General features: G+C 40.3%; 1 protein-coding gene across 1 annotated transcript in view; it reads left to right on the forward strand.

The window, feature by feature from the left end:
• The window catches only part of TPGS2 (tubulin polyglutamylase complex subunit 2), a 1173328-nt gene that overhangs the window by 84319 nt on the left and 1068252 nt on the right, over window positions 1-20757 (forward strand). The window lies entirely within an intron of this gene.

Genomic DNA, 20757 nt, shown 5'->3' on the forward strand with positions numbered 1-20757 from the left:
CAAAGTATTTTTATCACAGGCTAATCCAGTTTCTACCCCGAATGACACATCAACTCCAAGGAGGACTTATGTAAGACAACCAAGGCACTCACTGTAATATTTAGAAATTGCTATTCTGCTAGTCAATTTAAGATGTACATCCATTAACCAGAATATTCATTGTCCTACATTTTATTTGTTGACTAAGAGTTATAGACCTTAAATTCCAGAGGTGTTGCCTACCCATAAGTCATTATCTTCTATAATGTATGTCCTACATTTGTGGGCTCAAATCAAAGCCCCTTTCAAGCTTCCAAAGTTTCCCTGCTGACCTCATTATGGCTGAACAGTACCTTGCCCTCTGAACCGTGCCTCGTGCAATTTACTTTAGGTTATTTAAGGGAACAGGTTTATTAATAATGGAGCAAATACTTCCTTTGTCTGCCCTTAAACACTGATCGTTCACTCAGAGACATAGTTGAACCTGTTTAGAATCAAGCAACCCAGGAAATTCAGACTGAACTTCGCTCTTTCATAGGTCACTCTCCATCAAAAATTGAGGCCATGATCAATAATAAGATCAACAACAACTTGGGTAGGATTTCCTTTATTTATAAACTTATAAATAAAGAAGACACTTAGATGGACAGTTACTGGGAATGGGAAGTTACTGTACATTGGATGTGAGTCTGAAACATTTTATTGGATAAGTAATTTTTCTAACATCTTTTTATTTGCAGCCAATTTTAGGCAAAAATTAAGCATAAACAAAAAAAAAACATGAAAACGTAATACTATCATTCTACAAGTTACTGGACAGAACAAGGGCATCATGTTGGTGTGCACCTTGCTTTAGAGACTATGATTTAGGAGTTATCAGCACAGTGGCCAAGTGGTTAGCACTTGTGCTTCGCAGCACTGGGGTCATGAGTTTGATTCCCGACCATGGCCATATCTGTGTGGAGTTTGTATGTTCTCCCTGTGTTTGCGTGGGTTTCCTCCGGGTGCTCCGGTTTCCTCCCACACTCCAAAAACATACTGGTAGGTTAATTGGCTGTTATCAAAAATTGAACCTAGTCTCTACCTCTCTGTCTGTATGTATATGTCAATGTGTGTGTGTGAGTGTGTGTCTATATTAGGGAATTTAGACTGTAAGCTCCAATGGGGCAGGGACTGATGTGAATGAGTTCTCTGTACAGCGCTGCAGAATTAGTGGCGCTATATAAATAAATGATGATGATGATGATGATATCAGGAGGAGCCTTAAAGCATCCTCCAATGCATTTCAGACCTCCTAATACATCTTCTGACAGCCTTCACCTCAGCTGCTCAGGTTATTCCAACTGCTGAATGCTTCCAGAAACAGTCCTGTTGTGGGGCGCACATACATGACCAATCAGAATGTTTTAGAAGTTGCCAAGCTGTTGGTACCATTGGTAGAAATAACTTGAGGTCCATAAAACATTCTCTAGAGCTCTAAATGTTGCTTGACCCTCTGCAGCCCAATAGATAAAGGAGATAATAATTAGATAAATAAACTTTGCAGACAAATCTTAGCGGGCGCGCTCACTGCAGTGCTAGGATAGAGTTCTTGCGTAGAAGAGAGTTAGCACGGGAGCTTAATGTGCAAGAATATATATGTGTAATTAGTAATTGCTTGTGTAATTGCTTGTGTAGAAATTTGCAACGACTGCACTGGCCCCAGGAAACGTTAGAGATTTTGATGGTGTAAAATTAATTTTGAATGGTCTATAACACTCTATGGTATAACATAAACCATATTAACTGATACAAGGCACCATTCTTTGTGTTCTCCTTGTGTCCCTTCTCCTTTACCTCATCTCTTTTCTTTCTCCGTCTACTCTGCCCATGTGCTCCGATCTTCAAGCAATTCTAATAACGTAAAAGCAAGAATATATTTCTTAATTTTATATGTGTAATAAAACCAACAATGCCAAAAGTAGGAATGATTCATACAAGTCCTAGAGCACAGGGAGTATACAAACTCCACAAAAGTTTCAGCATTTTTTTTTTAATATAGTACGAACTGCTTTTTATCCAATATAAAGTTCTAGTTCCGGTTATGGACTCAGAAGTAAGAATGTTACCTTACTAAACTCTGCGCGAAGGTTCAGCACTGCTACCCAGGTCACTCAGGGAATCACAAGACAGTGGGATGCATCCAGTGCATCGTGCAGGCACTTGTTAGTTACACCAGTCCTCAATGTCCAAAAAAGTGTAGAACCCTTAATAACTCCATATGGATGTGACCAGCACGGTGGTAGAAGTGCTGGTATATATTAGAGATGCTCGGGCTCGGTTTTCTGAAAACCGAGCCCACCCGAAATTAGGGGCTCCGAGTAGGCTCGCGAGCCGGCTCGGTACTTTTGCGTGTTCTCGGATCTGAATCGAGGCATAACGTCATTGTTGCTTTGTCAGATCTTGCGGGTTTTGGATTCCATAAGTACCTTCCTCCCCTGGAGATCCAGAGCCATTGCTCACACAGAAACAAGGGTAGCAGTGTTCTTGTCACTCTCCAGTCTCCAGTGCCATTGCTCATACAGAAACAGGGGTAGCAGTGTTCTTGTCACTCTCCAGTCTCCAGTGCCATTGCTCACACAGAAACAAGGGTAGCAGTGTTCTTGTCACTCTCCAGTCTCCAGTGCCATTGCTCACACAGAAACAAGGGTAGCAGTGTTCTTGTCACTCTCCAGTCTCCAGTGCCATTGCTCATACAGAAACAGGGGTAGCAGTGTTCTTGTCACTCTCCAGTCTCCAGTGCCATTGCTCACACAGAAACAAGGGTAGCAGTGTTCTTGTCACTCTCCAGTCTCCAGTGCCATTGCTCATACAGAAACAGGGGTAGCAGTGTTCTTGTCACTCTCCAGTCTCCAGTGCCATTGCTCAGTGCCAGTGCTCACACAGAAACAGGGGTAGCAGTGTTCTTGTCACTCTCCAGTCTCCAGTGCCATTGCTCAGTGCCATTGCTCACACAGAAACAAGGGTAGCAGTGTTCTTGTCACTCTCCAGTCTCCAGTGCCATTGCTCATACAGAAACAGGGGTAGCAGTGTTCTTGTCACTCTCCAGTCTCCAGTGCCATTGCTCACACAGAAACAAGGGTAGCAGTGTTCTTGTCACTCTCCAGTCTCCAGTGCCATTGCTCATACAGAAACAGGGGTAGCAGTGTTCTTGTCACTCTCCAGTCTCCAGTGCCATTGCTCAGTGCCAGTGCTCACACAGAAACAGGGGTAGCAGTGTTCTTGTCACTCTCCAGTCTCCAGTACCATTGCTCAGTGCCATTGCTCACACAGAAACAAGGGTAGCAGTGTTCTTGTCACTCTCCAGTCTCCAGTGCCATTGCTCATACAGAAACAGGGGTAGCAGTGTTCTTGTCACTCTCCAGTCTCCAGTGCCATTGCTCAGTGCCAGTGCTCACACAGAAACAGGGGTAGCAGTGTTCTTGTCACTTAACAAAATTGACTGGAAATGACTGGAAATTAATGTTATTGAGGTTAATAATAATGTAGGAACAAAAAAAGAGCCAATTTATGTGATTTTAGAGAAAAAAATAGGGATTTTAGAAAAAAAAAATAGGAATCCAAAATCAAAACACACGAGGGCGGTTTTGCCAAAACCAAAACACAAAGTTAATCCAGATCCAAAACCAAAACCAAAACCGGGGGTCGGTGAACATCTCTAGTATATATACACAATTTTGAAAATAGCTGCCTAATATTGTTTAGGTCCCCCTCTTGCTGCCAAAACAGCTCAGACCCATCAAGGCATGGACTCCACAAGACCTCTGAAGGTGTCCTGTGGGTTGAGGCACCAGGACGTTAGCAGCAGATCTTTTAAGTTCTGTAGGTTGCGAGGTGGGGTCTCCATGGCTCAGACTTGTTTTTCTAGCACATCCCACAGATACTCGATCGGATTGACATCTGGGGAACACCTTGAACTCTTTGTCATGTTCCTCAGAACCATTCCTGAACAATTTTTGCAGTGTGGCAGAGCACATCATCCTTCAGTAAGAGGCCACTGCCATCAGGGAATACCATGAAGGGGTGTCTGCAACAATTTTTAAGGTTGTATGTATCAAAATAGCATCCACATGAATGCCAGGATCCAAGTTTACTCAGCAGAACATTGCCCAGAGCATCACACTGAGTCGCACCAAACGGGTCACATTAAAAATATCAAGTGCAGTATTCATGTTAATCTTCATAGTTTACGCTTTTCTACAATCAAAAGACACAGCTACAATGCTCACTCAATGTGACATGTTGAAGACACATTCACTTGACTCACCTGAAAGCACCTCTAATTTTACCATTGGATAATTTAAATTATATGTAAAAATAAAACATTTTGTTTTGCATAAATATACTGTCCCCTCTTATGAAGTTGTTTTGCAACACTTTTCACTAGTTTTTTTGTACTGTTTTTTTTTTTTTTTTTCAAACATTTTATTTTTAAGAAAAGAAGCTCAGACTAGTTTATCTCTAATCGTTTCCAATAATCCTCTTCAGGGGATGATCAGATTCCTGTTCCAAATTCATGTATACTATGGACAACTGTTGATTTGTCAATGAGAATACTATAAACTGAGGAGATCGAACCTATTCGTGATGGAGCTTGTAGACAAAATGTTTTGAAGACTGTAAGTTTACGAAAGGTATATTCAGAGAGAAATGAAGTAACAACATTTCTAATCTATAATAAATCAATATTTTTGTTGAATATTGGTTGAAGAAAATTACCCACAAGGTCTGTAATGTTTTAAGGACAAAGGACTATGAACCTGTGAGCTGTAATTGATTGTTACCCCGTTCATTCATTTGGGGGAATTTCGGAATGTGTTATTTTGTAGACACATTGGACGCTGGACGTCATGTGCGTAGAACAGATGGTCATTTTCCTGCTTTGAGCCCGTTCCTCGACTTACACAACTTTATAAATTATAAGCTTATGGAGGAGAAGGCAGAGGGGAAGACTTAGCTAGGTTTAGGCTTTGTGAAGGGATTTGGGCTGACGCATACTTGCCTGCTTTATTACACCAGGGGGTAAATGTATCAAGCTGAGAGTTTTCCGGCAGGTTTGAAAAACCAATCAGATTCTAGCTATCATTTAATTAGTACATTCTACAAAATGATAGCTAGAATCTGATTGGTTGCTATAGGCAACATCTCTACTTTTCAAACCTGCAGGAAAACTCTCAGCTTGATACATTTACCCCCAGGAGGGAAGGTCAAGTGTCAAGTTCAGGGTGGGGTGAGGCTCAGTGAATCGCCAGGAAGTGGGCAGGACTTTCTTCCAAGTGTCTGGTAGAGCTATCTAAAATTCAGGAGTCTCCCGGACGTTCTAGGAGTGTAGGTAAATACGCACTGTTTTTGTAGAGTAAGAGTATTGTACTAAGATAAAGGGGTAAAGAGCGGGGATTTATTCAAGGTCTTTCCTTACAAAAAATGTTCAAAAATTTGACAAAAAATGGACAGTGTCCTACCGAAATCCTCAACCAGCCTCCGAGCTAAACAGCAGAGATGGAGGATGCCACAAATGTGGAATCTCCCTGTGATAACGAAAACCAGCCCCAAGAATGAATACTATTCTTTTTAACACCCCCCCCTCCCCACCTCATAGAGACACTAGTCCTACCTCAGTTATTATGGAAACCAGCTCAGGTTATTTAGCGATGTGGCTGGCTGAGTATTTGGCTGTTTTTCTATTATGTTTTCATTATTTATTCTTTATACTGTACTGTACATACAAACCTCATTGTTATGGGTGGCGAGTGTGCCAGAAAATGGGAATCTCCACTGAACGGACGCAAATAAAAGTGTAAGTCTTCAGCAAGTCAATGAGCGTTCCGAGCAATGTAATAAAAAGCTTCACACACACAAAGGTGCCACATGTAATAAAAATCTCCAATATCCACTCAACCTTTAAGCCATAAACAAGGCTAAATTAATCAGTATTCTAGGAGAAAACTTTATTCCTATGTAAGTCGGAGGTTGGTCTTTGATTGTGAAGATTTGTCCACTGTTCCGCAGACTGAGGAGGTTTTTCCGTCTTGCGGAGTCTGCGTCCGTGTGCGGAGAAGAGGCGTGGACCTTGACATGCGCTAGTTGGACCATCTAGGCTCTCTGCTGAGGTACCAAGGTGTTTTGTGGTATGGATCGTAACTGAGTTCCACGTTACAGACATTTGTCCAACTTTTTAAACTTCTAACTAGCTTTTTTTGTCCAATTAAACCAATTCCCAACCGTTATGTAGCTAATTTGTAAGAAAAAAAAAGTTATATCTTAAGCTAAAACACTGTGGGCATATTAGGACTGTACATTAAGAATATCTTCCTTCCCAAATTTCTGTTTTACATGATATTTAATAAGGTCACTGTATTTTAAATTTGTGGCCGATGAGATTTACATGCAGTATTTGTACCTCTGATTGACAGTCTGATCGCTGTAAAATATTTAAATGGCGATGAGCAGTGAGTGGCACAGTGAAAAGTACATGCTTATCGCACAGTGAGTAATACAGCACACGGCGTGGTAAAAAGCAAATACTAAGGGGGAGATTAAATTGTTATGGTAGGAATCAACGCTCATTTTTCTGCACTTCTCTATGGGGTGGGAGAAATAGTGAGTTGAAATTCCTGCCATGACACAGTGTCTCGTCGGACGTGCCGGAGAGATCTTGCGCCACATTGAATCTCTCCCTTATTGTACCATGTGTAGAAGAGAAAACAGTACAGTATATATTACAGCAACTAAACATCAACCATGACCCAAATAACCAGCATACTGTACAGCTCCCAATGACCAGCATATTATAAAGCTCTCATGCCCAGAATACTCTGAATCTTCAACTGCCCAACATATTATGGGATGTCTCATCGTGACGTCATGAACATTAGGACAAGTTAACTGTATAATAGCTCTTTGGAAAATAAAGAGTTGTCTGTGGTGGACACATCTCTTTCCATTCACAAGATTCAGGAAGAACAATATTCACAAGGTCAGAAAAATTTGCATAAGGGGAGGTTGCAGATTTCTTATAGGCCAACTGCTTTGTACTAGTTGAAGCCTAAAATTAACTACCCGGAAGTCCTCTTCTCTGATCTCGTTGGGCAAACATCAATGGTGCACGTGCTCCATATATTGAACTACACAAGTGATTTTCACCAATGCCATAACTTTAAATGGGGACTTTTGTGACTGGAGCAATCCTGGGAGTAATAGGATCCTTTGTAAGTTTGAATACTCCCAGCAGAGTGTTTAATGACCATGTCAATTATTTCCCTCTAGCGGAAGAGCCCCTGCTGCTTCTGTCAGCAGCCTTAACAAAGGAATATGGTCGGCACAGTATTGCCATCAGTAAAGTATAAACTTATTTACAATAATATTCCAAACTAAAACACAGTGAATAAACTGCACCCATATATATATATATATATATATATATATATATATATATATATATATAGGTATATGGGTGGGGTACGGTATATCGATGCAGAATACCCCGACAAGACTTACCACGACATGATGATTCCGAAGGGTTCCCTAGCGACGATCCCCGATGCCAAATACTCTTGAGAGTGACTTGAAGCAATGACGAAGAAGTAAGAAGCCGGCTGCTGTTCATGACGTCAGTGACCATAGCGACAGGATTATCGGTGCTGTTAATGGTATAATGTAAGTTTGCGCCTATGTACAATGTAGTTTACAAAGGCTTCTACATAGTACATAGGCGCATTCTTACATTACACCATTAACAGCGCCGATAATCCCGTCTCCATAGTGACTGACGTCATGAACAGCAGCCGGCTTCTTACTTCTTCGTCTCAGCATCGATATGCCGACTACCACCAAGGTATAGAGGTAAAGCTCTTAATATATAATATATACCTCATCACATACAGTCCCAATGGCCAGCATTGCCATAGGCCCTTAAACTGTCCAGCATAATATATTGTGATGTGTTGTCCAGGGTATAACATAGAGAAATCAAATGTCCAACATATTTTGACCCCAAGCACCCACCATATATTGTGATAGAGCCCAGCGTATTATATACAGAACATACGTGTGCAGCATATTATACAGCCCCAATGTCCAGCATTACGTAGCCATACATTGCTGTCTCTCAATGCACAAGTGCATAAGAACCTCTAACAAGTTACTTACTCTGTCATTTGTCAGCATCACTGTGGTTTCTTCCTTTACAGTGAGCTCAGCCTGACTGCTGTAATGCTGGAGACTGCGAACAGCACAGGACGCTGGTTGTAGGAATGTTCCCAGAGGTTGGGCACATTTTGCCAGTGATGGAACTCGTCAGGTAGTGAGATCCAGTGATCGTGTATTCCATGTTGGCACCATGTGAAGCAGCAGATGTGACATAAGATTGTACGCTTAGATTGTACGCTCCTCCGAGCTGGGCCTCCTCTCCTTCTGTTCTCCACCACCTTAACTCTGCTCTCCAGCTCCTTGTCTCCTCCGCGAGGTCCTCCGGCCCCTGTCTCTACCCCGCTGGGGGCTCTCACCTCTAATCTAGCTGTTCATTGAGCTTCTGAGTTACTGTGATTTCTGTTAACTGTACTGTGCTGTCTCACCCTGTATCGTGTTTCTGTCTGTCCCTGTACGGCGCTACGGATACTTAGTGGCGCCCTATAAATAAAAATTAATAATAATAATAATAATAAGCCTCCAGATTTGCATAATTAAATAAAAAAATAACATTTTGCATAATTGTGCATATAAGACAGGACCTAATATATCCCAAATTTCACCATATTGTTCTAACTGTCATATGTGTTTTTTTAAACATGAGTTCTGTGTATTAAGCCTTAAGTATTAATTTCCTTATGTTAGAATAGTATAAGAATAAATATACATAATGCATACCTGCCAAAATGTGACAAAGCAAAGTTGGGACAAAAATCACACAATCCACCTAACCAAACCACACCCCCGATGAGAACAAAATCCTTCCTTTCCTGCACAAACACACCCCCTTTCAAACAAAGTCACACCCACTTTCTGATAGACCACGCCCTTTGGGGATCCAAGCATCTGTGCCACCAAATTTGAGATTATTGGGAACAACGCATTTGATTGTTCCAGTAATAAATGAGTCAGATAAATCATTGATGCGATTTAATTCCATCATGACTTAAACTAATATACAGACCTAGGTAACATCACCATGTGTATATGTTTTACATATGTTATATATTAGTGTATAATATCATTTATTTGAAATAAAATTTGTTACCCGCTATGACGCTATCAATAGATCTACCTGATTTTGTGAGTACCAACCACTATGCCCCACCCTTTACCTTCCACTCTTTCTTTGCACAATGCCACAGCGGTTAGCAGTGCTCCCATACACATCTTGGGACGTCTGTCTGTTCAGACTGGTCCCCTATCGCTTCCTCCTGGTTATTGACACCTTGTCCGTTATCTCCTTTGGTTGGCGCCACGCGGTGGCCATGTCTTCGCCTTGTGTATATTGCGCCTCACCATTGCATAGCTCCCAACATTTACAATCTGAAAAGCAGGGCAAAATAAGCCCCACCCTGTCCTCCCCAAACCACACCCACAAAATGACATATTTGGTCAAACCACCACCCACTATCCTGTTAAGCCCCACCCCTCTTGTGGCCCACAAATCGGGACATTTGGGAGGTTTGCCATTGCGCTCCGCTGGGGGCATGAGTTCAATTCCGGACCATGGCCTTATCTGTGAGGAGTTTGTATGTTCTCTTCGTGTTTGCGTGGGTTTCCTCCGGGTGCTCCGGTTTCCTCCTGCACTCCAAAAACATACTGGTAGGTTAATTGGCTGCTATTAAAATTGACTCTAGTGTGTGTGTGTGTGTTTATGTGTGTGTGTGTGTGTGTATGTTAGGGAATTTAGACTGTAAGCTCCAATGGGGCAGGGACTGATGTGAGTGAGTTCTCTGTACAGCGCTGCAGAATCAGTGGCGCTATATAAAATAAATGGTGATGATGATAAATACCCTGAAATACACCTGAATAATTAAGCCTACAGCGCCCATGTAGTATCAGGCTGCACACCATGGCACTGCCCTTGTAGAACAGGTATAATGACATTTTTGCTCCCTGTCCTCAATGGCCACTACTGAGTTAATAAAGACTTGTGCACAGGTTATTATAAATACAGCTACGTCCGTTTCTCTCCCTGTAAAGGTTATTTCAAATGCTCCGTAGCGACTGCAGCGCTCAGAGGCTTCCTGTATTACAGCATCAGGAATTACACTGGAGGCTTCAATGACAATTCAGGGATTTAGAGGCAGGTCTCCACCTGGACTGACAGACCCCATTTACATAACCCTCCGCTTCCCTGGCTTATCCCTGTCCGTGTTATCCTTTACCGAGATCAGGATTCAGATCTGTTACAGACCTGAACTTTAACCTGTTGACAGTCAGGGTTGTGTCTCGTTTACGATTCAATAAAGGTTCAGTAAAACAAATGGTTGCTAAGTAATTCTGAAGACACAATCACCTTCCTCTGTGTTCTTTGTCATTTATTAGTGTAAGTCACATTTGCTAGTGTTGAAAAAATAATGAAATGTCAAACACAGACTGTAATTGAACAGTGACGTGTGTATGTGTGTGTGTGTGTGTGTGTGTGTGTGTGTGTGTGTGTGTGTGTGTGTGTGTGAGTGTATGTGTGTGTAAGTGTATGTGTGTGAGAGTGTATGTGTGTGTGAGTGTGTTTGCGTGTGTGAGTGTGTTTGCGTGTGTGAGAGTGTGTATGTGTGTGAGTGTGTGTGCACATGTGTGTGCTAGTGTGTATGTGTGAGTGTATGTGTGTGTGTGAGCGTGTGTGTTTGTGAGTGTGTATATGTGTGAGTGTGTGTATGTGAGTGTGTGTATGTGAGTTTGTGTGTGTGAGTGTATCTGTGTGTGTGCGTTTGTGTGTGTGAGTGTATAAGTGTGTGAGTGTGTGTGCGTGAGTGTGTGTGTGAGTGTATGTGTGTGTGTGTAAGTGTGTATTTTACTGTTATCTTATATATATATATATATATATATATATATATATATAAAAGAAGAAGAACCACATAGTGACAACGCGACAACGCGACCATGCAAGAAATATTGTAAACATAATTTTTATGGTTGTAAACAATTGTTTGACTGCTGGCAGGAGACCCCTCTACAACACAACAGAGCAACTAATCTAATATTTTAAACAGCATTTTGGTTCTATTTACAAAATAATTTGCTAGTATATAAAAACTGATACACATTACAAAACGGACCCGCTCAACACCAGGTTGACCCTTGTTTTCTATATTTGTCTTAAAGATGAAAAATATTAATTATAATCTAATAATAATAATAATAATAATAATAATAATAATAATAACTACATCAACTGTGAATTCCCTATGGGGTAAATGAAAGGGTCTGTATGGATAGGACATCTCTCACGCCCACCCTCATCCATGTGTGATACAGAGACAGACCTCATCTCTAGACTCCAGCTATTTCCCTTGCGGCCAAGCGCAATCCCCATATAGTTCCATTTAATTCCATTGTCATGTTCGACTCAAGTGACATTTCTAAACCTTATGTCAGAAGTAGTCCCTTCTCATCTATCATCTTTATATTCTTCAAGTAAAACGCCTCTCCAGGGCCGAGGGGTTAAGCACATGTGATTCTAAACATTAAGTAGGTTTAAAGGAAAGGAAAGGACACTGGCCCGTCGTACATCACTTACAGACTCGCATGGAAATAAATCGCAGCGCCGGCTAACGGCTGTGGGGCGATATCAACCCGCTGGTATTTTAATTTGACATGTGCGTTCCTTAGCTGGATGAGAAGGATAAACAGAATTAGCAGATTGACAATAGGAGAATGATTTCAAAATGTTTCTGCTGGTCACAATAAATGAAAACAAACTAATTCTAATAGCATTCACTGCAAACGTCTCTGGGTTTTTTTTTAAATATAAAGCTTTATGTGCAGTAGGTAAGGGGAATGGCAAGAATCAAGCTACCTTAAAGGAAAGGTATCATCAGAAAAGTAAAATTAAATATGTTCAATGCACTACACTTCATAAAAATGCATTTGTTAGATTAGGTCAATTGTTTTCCCTTTCTGCAGAATGATTTTTTTCATACGATGCAATACTTCTGTTTCACCTGTAGGTGTCTATTTAAAACATTTTGGTCCCGATTCATTAAGGAACGTAAATGCTAATATTTTGCGCAAGAACACTGTGCGCAGATCCGAACCATAGGCCAGTGAACACAGCAAGATCCAATTAACCTTTGCACGCAAAGGACCCTTACGACAGCCTACGATTTCAGGGTTGGAACAGGGAGGGGACTGGGCGTATTCACGCAGTCAATGTACAGTAAGAGCGTGCCAAGCTCGAGCACATGCAGTAACGTCTGATTCAAACTTTGGGCATCTCAAAGGTGCGTGATTTTCTGTCGTATCACTTGCACCATCTACAGGTCTTGTGTAAGTGTCGAGTGATAGCGATGGCGGCTGTGTATGCATGCTATAACATGTGTTTGCAATCAGGAGAAACTGTAAAAATGCCTTTTATGTACATTAGACATTAATGACATCCTCATAAATGTATTTTATGGAAAACGATAAGGAGCAGATTGGCCGGGGTTCCGCAAGAGAGGCTTGGCGGGCCACACTCGGGCCCACCGTTGTGCTATAAAAGAGTGATACTACCCAGCTAAGAAGAACAGATGTTCAGGAACAATAGTGTTAAAATGAATTTGGCTTTCAGCAACTCCTAACATTCCGTTAATATCTCTGTAATACACAATTGATTAAAATACATGTTAAAAATAATATCTGTATAAACAGTTCTGAGGTCATCAGTTTAGTGCTCATAAGCTTAATTTGTGTATTATAAGGAATAATTGATCCCTGCTGTAAATTATTACGGATATTAGAAGTCACCTTGGAATTTTCGACTCAGCTTATAGACTTCTAATATGCATATAATTTACATTATGGAGTGCACCATGCCATATATCTGTTAAAGCTTGTGACACGCCTGGATTTACATATTGTCTCAGGAAATAAATGATATTTCTCCCGTAATAATAAAGAAATATGATTATTTGATTCTTAAAAGGGATGTAAGCCCGAACACACCCATTTTAATATCTGACCTACAGTCACATATAAAATTAGTCAGACAGAAATACATTAATACCTTCAGAAATAAGAATATAATATTGTTACAAAATTTGACAGAGAAAAGAGCTATTTATTAACCATTCTAAAAGGAAAAGTGGAAGTGTTGCCCATAGCAACCAATCAGATTCTAGCTATCATTTATCTAATACATTCTAGACAATGATAGCAAGAATTTGATTGGTTGCTGCAGGCAACATCTTCACTTTTCCGTTTTCGAAGGTTTGATACATCTACCCCCCGGAATGTTCAGAGAATATAAAGGGCAGAGATTAAACATGTTTTTACTTTTAACCGCAAAACACTGGGGCTTTGTATCTTGAGTGACACTGGACTCAGAGGTACCAGAAATAAAGCAATGCTCTGCAGGTCTCTTGAGAAAACAAATATCAGCAAACGTGTTTTATAAAAAGTAGAAAGGACTCTTTAAAGGAAAGACTGCATTGCCATAACAGGCTGGTCGAGCCACAAGAATTTTACAGGAATAATGTTAAAAACAAAATTTGCAATAATGACACATGAACTGTATGTTCAGTGATAGATCCAGCCAGAAATGGTTCAGTTCCAAACTGCTGAAATTACCATCCAGCATATTGAAAGGTGAACACTGGAACCAAAAACGACCCACGACAGTTTTACAAACACCAAACAGCCGGCGGTCCTTTGGTGTCCTTGCCAGCTTTCAACTGGCTCTCAAAACACACGGGAGCAATATTGGTAAATCTTGCCACGAGTTGAACAGTGTACAATCTATAGTTCCTAATATACATGAGATAGTGATCAGAGCCTATTGTATACTACTGAGGGTTCTGGCTTTTTAGTGCACTTAACAGTTGAGAAAAGTGCCTTGAAAATGTTGCCTACGTAATGCCCAATATTTGTCAGCACACAGATTGGAGGGATCATTTGCCCAGAAAGTGTAAACAGCATAATAATTTGTGCAGCACAGATTTTGCAGCCGAGCGTGATGTGAAAGGCTCCAAATAATCTCTCACCTGCTCATACAGCTGCTAGAGATTTGTGTGGTTGAGGCCGAAACATTTGTACAACCTCCTGATCTCAGATGGAGTCGAAGGACCATCTGCGCTGTTCAAGAACAGCTTAGCCCCCGCGGACCCTGTCGTTACCTCTCCTCCCTCCTCCTTTTCTTCTCCTCCAAAATACTCAATGTAAAGATCTTTACAAATCCATCAAAAAACCTGCCACACAACAGCATATTGTCACAGCCAAAGTATAAGACGGGTTGTTATTATATGCATCCTGGACCAGCATAGCAAATGCCCTGCGATTTTAGCAATCTCGTCTCATACAGTCACCTCTTCTTCTGGGACGGGATTTACAGTAGCCTTTCTGGAGGTTTGACAAACCGCAGCTTGATACATATATGATTTATGTTCTTAACATGTAAAAAAAAATTGGGACAGTGATATCTAAAAGCGGTATTTTAAAAAACAGAGGCTAACGAGTGGTTTGGCCTTTATTAAATCTGACAGTCTGCAAATCCCTAAGAATATTGCTGAAAAGCCGTCGGTCAAAAAAAACGCACTTTAGTACATTTACCACCTACAGTCAATGTGGTATGAACATCGAGATGGTGTAGTTTAAAAGTTAGCAATCAGCTCCAATAGGTTAGAAAAACCTGATTGTGATAGATAGATCAACTAATCGCCCAAGAGTTACATAACGTACCCACCCAGTACTAAATTTACAAAAATGGCTCTCACCAATCGCAGGCCAAGCATAGAGTATTAAGTAGTAAATAGAACATTAATAACAATTGTTCTGTTCAATCAATGAAAATCTGACAGATACTATTTAAATATGCTTTGTGCAGCGTACAGTCATTAAGGTTTGCAGTGTATCGTATTTATTGCGCGTTCTGATGCTTGATTTTCAGCTTGTCAGTCTGGCGGTGTCACTATTTCTACTGATGTCTGCAAAGTGGATGTAATTAGGGAAAAAATGATTGGATTATGAGGTAACATTGACAATTGAATGAATATTGATATTTATTTATGTGACACTAGAACATAATAGACAGGGGGCTGGTATAAAAATAAATAATTATTAATTTTGCTCTGCAACATTATATATATATATATATTTTGATTTATCTCAGTGCTTGGAGATCAAGTAAAGCCATTATTTACCACTAATATATATGAAAAGATGTACAATACCGCCTAACTCTGTCATGTTTGTCCCACGGGTGGGAATGTTTGGGGACAAGGAGCCGTTTGTGGGCTTGGCCATGGCCCAATTTTGTCATGGCCACACCCACTCCCCGGCTGGCGGGTACAGTCATGTTGGGAGGTATGGAATACTATACATGGGAAAAACTTGAGTGCTTATACTATAACTAAATATGTCTTCCATGCTTTCTGGCACGTCTGATGCTATGGTAGGAGGGGTGGTGTTTCCTTAACTAAACTAGGAGAGGGCGACTGACTGATTGGCTCATGTCGTGTGGATTGGATGGTTGATACACAGTGCATATCACAGCAATTAAGCCTCAAGCGGTATAAGATCCCATCCGGCATTCTTCCCTTCATTCCAATTTATGGACGCTGCGAGGAGTGGGTCCGGCCACTCCGAGATGCGTTGTGACTTTGTCACGTCATTATAGGGGCGTGGTCATGTCCCTGCGCTCCTAAAGCATAAGGCCACCCCCAACCCAGTGGCGCACGCAGGGGGGGTTTCCGAGTCTCCAGAAACCCCCCCCTGCGCTAAGTGGCCGCTATAGCTGCACTATTCTATACAGCAGCCGCGGCGCTGTCAAAGAAGCGTCCGCGTCGGTGCTGTAGTGTATACAGCACCGCCACGGACGCTTCTTAGACAGCGCCGCGGCTGCTGTATAGGACAGCGCTGAAGAAACGGAGCTGCTGCGCATGTGCAGCAGCTCTCGCAGGGGTGGTTTTATTTTTGGGTCGGGGGGACAATCCTTCTGTGCGCCCCTGCAACCTTTGCCTTTTCTGGCACATTAGTAACAGGTGCACTCGGCACACATTTAGCGCTGCAAGCAGGACATAATTCCAGGATTCCCAGCAGTCTGGATAAAGTCCTGGCTGTTCGGAGGATGGGACAGTTCCCAGAATTGGGAGTGTTCTGACTAAATCAGGACAGTTGGGGAAAAACACTTCAGGGCATTGTCCTAAAAATGTAGAAGAAGCTGCAGCTGAATGTAGAGTTAATAAGTTACATATTTTTTTGCAGAGCTGCAGGGAAATGTCAGCGTCACACAAAACAATATAGTCTGCCTTCATGGATCATATCTGAAAATTTTGATTTTGTTATTTAGTGGCTCTTTAAATGTTGACATTTTTAACAAATGAGAAAACCAGTAAATCCTAAAGATTATGAGACCTTTTGTAAATAGAGATATATGTATTGGTCTATATTACGCAGGTTTTACAGTCATAAAGTTTTATATTTTCCTCCCAGGGAGACCTCATGCATCCTGAATTATTGAGAACAACCTACACAACCCCAATAGTTTCAAACTAATAAAACGTCGATCACCGATCTCTGCAAAACCCGCGGCTGCACACACAATACCAGCTTGTTTCTTAGAAGTTTTCAACATAAGAGTGACACAAGATTCAATACAATATCATACGATATCACCATCAATGACTCCAATGTAATAAGTTATTTCCCAGATGGTCATCAATTAGACTTAAATCCCCCTGCTCCTCTTGGCTTCTAAACTGTCCCTTTTATTGTCAGATTTACAGATCTGTATGGAGAAATTCCCAGTTGGCTACCAGATGTCTTTATGTGGCTCATATAAGCAATAAGCATGAACATCACGCTGTGAATTATTGTTATGTTTAGGTTTTTTTTTTTGTGTTTGTGCATTGTTGTATGATCATTTGTATCCCAAGGTCTGCAGGGATAATTGTGTACAAAAAAAGGATGTGTGTTTATTTATACAAAACATGTGTTGCCTTTTTAGTTATTACAAATATTTAAATGTGTTTTTTTAAAATTAATACAAAACATGTGTTTACTTTATAGTTATTAAAAATATTTAATGTTTTCATGTTTACTTATTTACAGCGTTCACTTCTACCACTGCAGCTGAGTCCTTTTCTGTGATACAGTAAATCTATACCAATTTTACATACAATCATTTCACATAAGGGCTCAAGCAAAATTGTAAAGCAATATTTAACAATACAGGTCCGTCTAAACGACCATTGTAGATAAAACTACATCCCAAATCAGCATAGGGGGGAGAACGGAAGGGACAAACTTGGCTGCACATATAAATTATATATATTATAATACCACATTCCACGTTAAAGAAGTATATAAAAAGTCATCAAAAATTCAGACTATGCAAGACACCCTACCCAACACTGGTTTCTATATTATAGATTTCTGACCAATAAGGACAACAACATGAAAATATAATATAGACAGATAAAAAAGAAATTAAAATTCAGCTCGCTACATAAACACCTATCATTGAAATCCTAAAACGGGTTAACTATTTCCAGGCATGTTTAGCTAAAGGGTGCAAAATGCAGAACTATCCTGTCCCCCAGAAGCAGCCAATCAGCTGCTAGCTGTGAGAATATTAGTGGAAGTTAGACTGAAGCTAAAATGTGGTTGCTATGGAGACGGCATATTTGGGCAATTAGCTCCATGGCCCTGCTGGCCAATCCTCATGCAATTATTTTACTTTCAGCCTACAATGCATTATTTGTACCACTTGTTAGTATTTAAATAAGCCAGGTGAATATCTATCACCTCCCTGGCATAAGATTACTTGTTAATTATATAACTTTTGTATATATATATATATATATATATATATATATATATATATATATATCTGTATTTATTCTTTTTGGCTTAGGAATGAGGCTTAGTACCGAGAAGAACTATATTCCATATTCTGTCTCAGTTTTATTTTCAGGTAAAAATACAATTCCATCTACACCTAGAGGGCTTTGTGTGTATTTAACACAGACTGTTGTGCTGCTCCTACACTAAGCCAGAGATGTAACCTGTTATCTTAAATCAAAGATACGAAATCAACAAAGTGCAACACATACAATTCACATCACAATAACGAAGCTCAGAACATGTTGGTGACAGTTAATCTCAGAAATCAGGATATTACATATGAATTGCATAGCACCTTGTATATAAAATATAAGTACACTTTTATATTCACTATTATCTATTAATTACCTTATTAGTGTCTTTATTTCATATTCAACACAAAATATTCGCTTGCAGAAATGTCTAATGGCAAAACATTCTAATGGCAAAAACTACAGTTAAGACTTTCATTCAGCTAAACAGTTGTAGTTTTGCACAGAAATTTACACATAAAACAATTAGTAACTGAAAGCAAGCAATCAAATATTAGCTTTGATCAGCCATGTGATTAATGAAGGCTAATGTCTGCTGGGTTGCTATGGATAATAGTACCACGTTATGAAATAGGTCTTCTTGTAAAATAATCATTAATCAGCCTTATCATTACACTTAGTATAATGCAGGTTCAAAACTCTTAACTGCAAACGTTGGTTATCTTTCTGCAAAAGCTGCACAGCATTGTGTTCGTAATATCTGACTACAATTCTAGTGCTACATACACTTATTTAAATAAACAAATACAAAAACTATTTATTGCAAAATAAACAGAAAACAAACTATTAACCCTAGGGTTTCACTAATCCTGTAATATGGACAATTCAATTTTGATAACGGATGACAGATCAAACGGATTGCATTGCTCTAGTAGTCAAAGCTAGGAATGTACAATTGGCATGGGGGGTACAGGCCACCTTCACTCCACTTTTATTGCTTCTCATTCAGGTCTGGAACAAACAAAAGAACTGCACATTCCAGTTTCCTACAAACACACAGTCACTCTCCCCTGGTAATAATGTGAGCAGGGAGAGTGGTTGAGTTGTGTGGCTTCACCGCACACTCCCTATACGGCACCCAGTACTCTCATGTAGACAAGAGCAGCAGTCAGTCACTCTCTGATACAGGGAGGGAGGGAGGGAGCTGCCAGCAGATCTCTGTCCTCAGAGGGGGGAGATACCTGGGCTGTCAGACTGCTGCAGCCAGCGCTGTGTGTAAGCTCACATGCAGCAAACGCTCACACCCAGATAATGTAATCTCCATACAGCACACAGACAAGATCACACAATACAGCAGCTGTGTAATCCATGCTAGATCACCCTTCCCCTGCACACAACACCTAGGACTGGAGGGAGAGGAGAGCGGCTTAACCCCTTCAGATCCACAACTACATCTCACTTCAAACTCTTCATCCATTGCTTATGATTAACCCTCACACAGCCATGGCAAACCTGGAATCATCATTCAAGACAACCTTCTCTTCTTTATTATCATTTCCTAACTGTCCCAATAGTAATCCTTCTTTAGCCTTGGTTACCTTAACCCTTCCATTCCTGTCTTCCCCACTCCCTTGTAACACTCCCTTCCCCAACACTTAACCCTTTCCTTCTTCCCTTGCCTCCCTAATATTTAACTATTCAGTTTTTATATCCTGACCTTTCCTGTTCAATACCTAACGCTTACTTTATGTCCTTTCCAACATTAACGCTTTGCTTCCTGATTCTTCCTGATAGTAATTAACCTCTTCACTTCCTGACTCCCAACATGTAACCTCTTCACTGCCCGCCTCGTTCAGTATCCTTCCACATCCCATCTCCCAACAACACATAACCATTTCACGTGTCCTCTCACATCGCTGACAGCCCGTTAACCCTCAATTGCCATCACTTAACCCCTTTCATATGTATCTGTACAGTTCTGTTAGTCCTAAAGACTTGACAAAATTATATATATATATATATATATATATATATATATATATATATATATACTTTAAAATATATGCATTGTATACTGTGTTGTAGTACAATATACCATATATACATATACTGTATATACAGTAACCAGAGATAGAATAATATTGTAAAAAAAAGTGTACATGATAATAATGTATAATACTAATAGGAAAGAGAAGAGTCAATGGCTGTGACATTGATAGCAACACAAAAACACACAAACACACAAATCAGATATACCAATTTATAGAGACATCACAACACAGTATATATATATATATATGCCTGATTAATACTTAGATTGTCTAAGCGTCGTTTCCAGCCCTTGGCTGATCTCTGTTGCTCAGGCAGGATGGGAGAGAAGGAGAATATTCACGCTTAGACCTGGGGGAGCCGTCCGACTCACTCTCTGGCTTCTCTTTATTATAAGAACAAAAAAAAAAAAAAAAGAAGGTTAAAAAAAGAAAAAAAAGAGAGAGAGAGAAAACAACAAATGGTCGTATGAAATCTCCAAGAGCTGAATAAATAAAAAGTATTAATAATAATAATTGCAAAAAAATAAATAAAAAATAATGATGAAAAAAAAGAGAAGTTAACAGGAATCTTGCAGTAAAATGTAGGGTTGGATGGCCCCCTGCTCACTGGGCACAATGGAGATTGACTAGCTTATATTTCTAGGCAGGGGCTATTTGGAAGGTACCATTGAGCCTGGGCTGACAGGCATCTCTACTGTGTGCCT

This window comes from Mixophyes fleayi, chromosome 1 (genome assembly GCF_038048845.1).
Source record: "Mixophyes fleayi isolate aMixFle1 chromosome 1, aMixFle1.hap1, whole genome shotgun sequence".
NCBI lineage: Eukaryota > Metazoa > Chordata > Amphibia > Anura > Limnodynastidae > Mixophyes > Mixophyes fleayi.